The 6,871-nt window shown below is 28.3% G+C and overlaps 1 long non-coding RNA gene across 1 annotated transcript in view; it reads left to right on the forward strand.

Moving 5' to 3' along the window:
* Positions 1-493: 493 nt before the first annotated feature.
* Positions 494-6,871, forward strand: part of LOC106684040 (uncharacterized) — a 7,746-nt gene continuing 1,368 nt past the window's right edge. Inside the window, exons 1-2 of the long non-coding RNA XR_001343638.3 lie at positions 494-597; positions 6,083-6,244. This is a non-coding gene — a long non-coding RNA (uncharacterized lncRNA). The remainder of the gene's footprint in view (positions 598-6,082; positions 6,245-6,871) is intronic.

The following is a 6,871-nucleotide window of genomic DNA, read 5'->3' on the forward strand; positions in this document are numbered from 1 at the left end:
TATAATGTTTCTCTGAGTATGGTTGTTATCTCTTTGTTTCATTGTTTTTGTTTTTTTTTCAGCCCCGATGAAGGCTTGATATTCAGGTCGAAACGTCGGCACAAATAAATAAGTTTTGTTTATTTATCTTCTCCTCATATTACTCTACGGTCACACCTTCTCATAATTAATTAGACATTATATACCTCATGTCTTTAATTATCTTCAGAGCTAATTGAGGGTTTTTTCTTTAACAAGATTGTTATAAACAATTTATTTTTTGTACATTCGAATGATGCAGGGATGAATAAAGACGATGTATACATATACACATATAAGTATATATATCTGTTATATGTTCTGTGCCATAGAGGACAGAGAAAGTCTCCAGAACAACCTACCAATCCTGCACGTAACTGACCAAATGTATGACGTCAATGCTGAGTAAAGTAAAATAAAGCAAAGTATTAATGTGGTTTTATGATGTTCTTTACATGATTAGATGAACTTTCCGTGATGGGGATATATAAGGGGCAGCGTATAAGGGAACAGTCGCATTTGTGCGATATCCTTGAGCTGAAAACATGAAGCTAACACTCTTCTTCGGAATAGTTCTGCGTAAGTACAATAGATACAAAATTGGTCTATAAGGACATGAATGTAACCGAATAATGCTAAAAATTATACTAAAAATTAATTGTTCTTTCGATTAATTACTCTATTGCTTTGAGGAATTTTAATTTAATTATTATTTTAAGTAATTACTTTAATAATTAATTTAATTTAATAATTACTATTTAATAATTACTATTTAATTAATAAGGTGTTTACTAATTTTGGATCCTGGAGCCTGTTGCTGTTTTTACAAAAATAATATTTTCATGTTCATATTTCGCTGTTAACAATGGAATATTTTTTTTCCTCCGTCGTTTTGTATTTTTGAGTTTATTGCATTTTCTTTAGTATGGATTTTATATCTTGGGTCCAATCGAATTTAAAAATTTCTGAATGAATTGCATTAGAATTATTGTTGTACATTTATGGTATGATCTAATTTTTAAAATTGAAATTTATCAATCGATCACTTAGTATTTTTACTTTAATTAAGTTAATAAAAACCTAGATAGTTATTTAGTAACAAAAGTTAATTTTCTCTTTTTATTTTAACAATATATTTTTATCTTTGTATGTCATGAATCAGAAGAATACTGAAAATTTTGATTTAGTAATAAAATAAATAACGTCTTTTTTTACTTTCTGTTTACTATACCTTTCAGTTTTCAGTTCAGTTTCACCTATCGTTAAAATGCGTCGTTATCGCTAGATAATGACCAGTTGGACGGCGATGCTATCCTATCAGGAAGGGAATCCTGCGTCATGACGGTACAGATATCATCAGTTCGAAAAAAGTTATCTTCTTGAAAACATGAAAATATATATTCATTTACAACCTTATTAAAACTAACAGCACCAGCGTAAAACTGCGTATTGCTAATTAAAATATTACCCAAAATCTTTTCTATTTTATTTTTATTGTTATAAAAAGGTCTCTTGTAAAAAATAAACAAGAAGAAAGGCTTGTAAAGGGGGACTTCTAGTGCGGCTTTTCAAAAACGAAATGCAAATCGTGTTGTGTTTTTCGAAGATTTGTTGAAGTCCTTCCAGGCTATGTTCAAAATATTTACATTAGAGTGCTTTGTTTTGTTTTTTAAAAAAGATGTTAATGTTTAAATGAAATAAATTTTATCCAATTTTAGTCTCAAAATACTTTATATTTCTTTATAAGTCCAACGTTTCGGCGAATTCGGTCATCCTCCAAAATTTTAGAACCACATAAATTTAAAAAAAAAACTTTATGCAGGATATTCTGCCTTGGTCATTAATTTCAGTCTACAATTACCCTATTTTGTCAATTCTTTATATTTAATTAAAAATTATCTGTGATTAAAAGTTTTAATTTTGGACGGAAATTGATGACCAGGGCAGAATAGCCTACATAAAGTTTTTTAAAATTGATGTGGTTCTAAAATTGTATTAAGTCCAGGAGGATGGCCGAATTGGCCGAAACGTCGGAATTAAAAAGAAATATAAATTGTTTTGAGACTAAAATTGAAAAAAATTTTTTTATTAAAACAATAATAATCAGTCTCCCGAAAGTGTAAAGATTTTATATAAAAGAAAATATATTAATATACAAACAGTGTAATCTCAGTAATTCGAACTAATTGCTGTGGTGGAGTTTTCAGATTACAGAAAGTATTAGAAACAATGTTTTAAAAAAATTCAACAACATCAATATGCATAACTATATTATTTATTTATTTTTTAAAATTTTTATTGGAAATTTGACTGTCTGAATTTTTAAAAAATTGTTTTTTTTTGTAGAGAAATTATAAGTAAAAATTTTAAAAATACTCGAATAGATTTATATGATAGGTGATTAAAAAAAAAAAAAAAAAAAAAGCGTCACCAACAAAATTTGTAGTTTTATTTTTAATTATAATTTTTTCACGTATAATCGAACAATCTTATAGTTTTAACAATAAATAGGAAAGTTAAAAATGTCCTTTACATATTTACACTTTTATTTTAAAACAATAATGTTAATCTTGCTGAGTTTTCTTTTAAAAAAAATGTAATTTTTTTTTACGCCAGTTTGTATTAAAGGAGTGTTCCGAATACAGAAGTTCAAATTACCGAGATTATTACACAGTATTAATACTTACAATAATTATTACATTGCTTGGAGATACATCTTCATACAATTTATTTTTCTTAGGTACTCGTTACACATGAGCTATGCTTTACACTTTGTCAAAAAAATTTAACTGAAAGAAAAAATATCCAAAATTTTTTTAACTAAAAATTTTTAATTGATTACGATTTTAAAGCAATATTTGTTTAGTTCATTTATGTTTATATCTACGGGTCTTTGTTTTAGTAAAATTTCCTATTTTAGTTATTAGTGGGTGTTAAGAAAGATTGAAACATATTGAGCAAATTTGTATATTGAATATGTCCATATTTAATTGTGAATGCACCTTAGTAATTCTTGAGTAATTCTAAGATGTTCGTTTTGGAATTCTTGGATTTTTATAAAAAGTGGTTAACAGTTGGGAAAATATTTTGCATATTATTTTCCTAAATTAAAATTAGTATACTGATTAAATAAATGTTTATTTTCTAACATGACTCTTGAGTATTTTATGGATTTAGGAAAACGGATAGGAGAATTATTTGCAACTATGTTGGAGAGAAGTAACCGTTTTATGAATATTTCGACTTATTTTTTTTTAATCTTCAAATGTTTTTTTTTTTTTCACATACGCCAAGACAAAACGTAAAACGCTTCATACGGAGAATATTGATTGAAAAAAAGGTTCTATTGAATAAATAATATTAGATGTCTTGGAATATTCAGAATTACTAATTTGAAAATAAGCAAGTTTGAATTGACAGTGTTGAATGTTTTTGAAATGTCTATTTTTTAATTAAATGTCTAGCTCGGTTATATTATCTACAACACGGGATAATTGGCAGGTGGTAGGCTGATAATGTCGGAATCCAAATGGTTCGTTTTTAATATATTGCTATATAATATATTGCCTATGTTGTGTTGGATAAGGCGATGCTTTAAAAATTTTGAAAAAATATTAAGAAGATTAGTAGATCAATGGCGAGTAGGTAATCTTGATCTTTTTTTTTCTTCAAAACCTCTTTATTTTTCATTTAAATACAAAATACAATAATATATAATACATAGGTATATATATACAAAATACAAATTACATCTTTGTTTGCCATATGGCATTATAAGAATAATCACAATGTCCGCTGAAGGCGGGTATACGCTGGTGGTATAATAACTAGGAGCTAACAGAGAATGGAGAGGGACTTGATCTTTATGTGGTTTGATCAATAATTTAAGATTTATATAAATTTTTTTAATTGAGAGGGAAATATTTAAGGCTTATATAACTGTTAAAAATGTTCGTGATGTATATAATTGCTTTTTATTGTTACTTTAGTGATTTTGAAAAGTGTGGTAGTTGGTACTAGTGACTCAGTTGTCAATGGTTTTAGTTATGTTATTTAAATATTTTATAGTCAATTTGTTTGTACACTTTTTGTTTTAAGGATATGAGTAGTCTGTATTAGAGGTCCTTATGGGTGGTATTAATTGATTTTTTTTTTATCAGTTTTCTATAACTGTTTAGAGCCAGAATCAGAGGAGTATAATGTTTTTGACTAAGCTTCGTTTCACTATTCGATGACTTTTTTTTTTAAGGTCTATTAGCTCAGAAAGAAATTTCTTAAGGTTTACGTAATCCGGATTTTGTACTTAATTTTTATTAAATTTTTAAATTTCATTAGCTTTATAAGAGTAGGAATGAATCCATCTATCCGTATCTTTTATATATAGATTGATGGGATGCGATGGAAATCAAACATGTTAGGTTGGTGATTGCTTTATCTATTCCCTCTATGCTGTTAAGAATAGGGTTGAATATATTACAGTCATGGAGGGAAAGCCCCCTCTAATTCCCCTAATTTTCAAGGCACAATGAAGGTACACAAAGTGGTGTAATAGCAGCACATGTTGACTATGAAAGCGGTAAGTAGCATCAGGTGTTTAAGATTTCATTATGGCCATTGTTATAATCAAATGTGGAACACCTGAAGCAACTTACGCCTTTCACAATTAACAAATGTGGCTATTCTTTCCGATAGCCAAGGTACTTCTAGTACCTTCAGTAAGAAACCAAGTACAGAAGAGGGACTAACCTTTTTTACAAAATTTAAACTTTTCAAACATCCTCCTGAAGGACTTAATCAAATCTTAGAAAGCCATAACACGATATACATTTCGTTTATGGCTGCCTCAACTCACAACAGGAACCCCCATCTCATGCTCAGCCTATATTCCAGAAAGTTATAAAACTCTTATGCGCCATTAATTTTCTATTGAACTTAATACTATAGAAATTAAAGAAATTTAAAATTATTTTTTTCAATAAGTTTTCTCTGCCTCTAGGCGTCAATATTTGGAACATAAAATGAATGAACGGATATTATGAAGTACCTACTTAAATAAATTTTAACACACTGAAGTCGCAAATATGATTTTTTTGTTTTCTAAAAATCTGTATTCGAAATGTCAAAAAATCGATTCATAACCATTTTTTATTTCAATTGTAGTTTTCTATCAAAATGAAATGTGCAACCTCTGGTCTGCATCAATGTGATTTATTGCTCAATTTTTATGATGCCTGAATATACCAAGCTTTGGCTGTTTTTTAATAACTATCAATTCCAGATACTCAAGCTATCGATCCCAATCATTGAAAAATAATCTCATTACAGATTCATTATACGGTCAGTGTTCATGAATAAATATAAGATTCGTGGAATAAAAGTTATAATCTTTTTAACCTCTGAAAACCTTTCAAAGTGAATGAATATTTAATTTTTTAACTCGTCTTTTAATTTTGTGAATTCCGAAATCTAAAAGTAAAGTCTTAAAAAAATTTTCTTTTGAGGTTAATGACTTCCAATTTAATGAAATTTGTTTATTAAAATTATCACCACATGGTACAATGTTTCGGGAACACTGTCCCATATTCATTCACCTTAAACCTCATAATCTCTTCTGAGAAATCATGTCACAATTTGTGCATCTTCACTACTCCTTAGCACAGCCATCTCTCTGATCGCTGATGACTCTCGCGAGAGAGATGGATGGTTAGGGATTGAGAATAAATGAAGAATTGACTCACAAAACTTCCTATAGAGATAATCCTAAAAGTTAAGGTATAAAATGTTAGAAATATTCGTACTGCTTGATTATTCGGTTCTATACTCTCAAAGAGAGATTCAGTATCTCTGATCTGTATTAAAGTTGGTTTTCAGTCCTGATAATGCCTGAATTGCCTAATTTTAGTAACTGTTAATTCCAATTGCAGTTAATTGTTATTCAAAGCTTAGCAATTATCAAAAAAAAATAACATAAATACAGATTTCTTCTTTTTTTAAATTTTTTTTTGCATTATTTAATTAATGTGAAAAGACATATTACTAAAAAACGAGTGTTGACTACTTTCAGTGTTCGGTTTGGCAGCTGCAGCATCAGTTGGTCAGAGAAAAGAATGTGACAGAGCATGTATTACACTTTACCAGCCAGTTTGCGGTATTGAGCACCACACTGGCGAAAGACGCTCCTTCAGTAATTCATGTTTCATGAGTCTGGAAAATGATTGCTATGGAAGTAAGTATACATTTCGTTAAAGCGTATATCGTTCATGTAAAATCTAATTTCGGGCGGAGACAAGAAGAGTACCCGTTGTGTCCTTACCAAATGATAAAACTTTTATGGTGAATATAAATTTAAAATAAAATCGAAATATCTACAACCGTTCTACGAAATGAACCCTGGGGATTGAAACATTGACTAAAAACCCTGGAACTGTTTTATTTTAACTTTTGCATTATTTCGAAAATTATGTTTTTTCCATCTGAGCATTCGTTTTTTTTTTTTTTTATATTTATAATAAAATGAGAAATATAAAAAAAAAAATTTAAACTTTAACCTAAAGTGAAAAACATTATTTGTTTTTTAGGGTTGATCAAAGGAAAAATATATATATATTTAAAAAATATATCTACTAAATCAAACTAATTTAAAAAATATATAGGAAGATGGTCAGAGTTGCGGTCAATAGTGAAACAAAAATAGTTATTTTCCAACGTTTTGCTCCACTTTGCAGGGCTTCATCAGGGCTAAAAAGATACAAAATGAAACTATGTTAAGATAAAATGATAGAAATAAAAATAAAAAGATACAATGAAAAGAATAAAAAACAAGTAACAAAGGCAAGAGTAATAGTTTCATATA

This window comes from Halyomorpha halys, unplaced genomic scaffold (genome assembly GCF_000696795.3).
Source record: "Halyomorpha halys isolate HHAL.00 unplaced genomic scaffold, Hhal_1.1 Scaffold29.1, whole genome shotgun sequence".
Taxonomy (NCBI): Eukaryota; Metazoa; Arthropoda; class Insecta; order Hemiptera; family Pentatomidae; genus Halyomorpha; species Halyomorpha halys.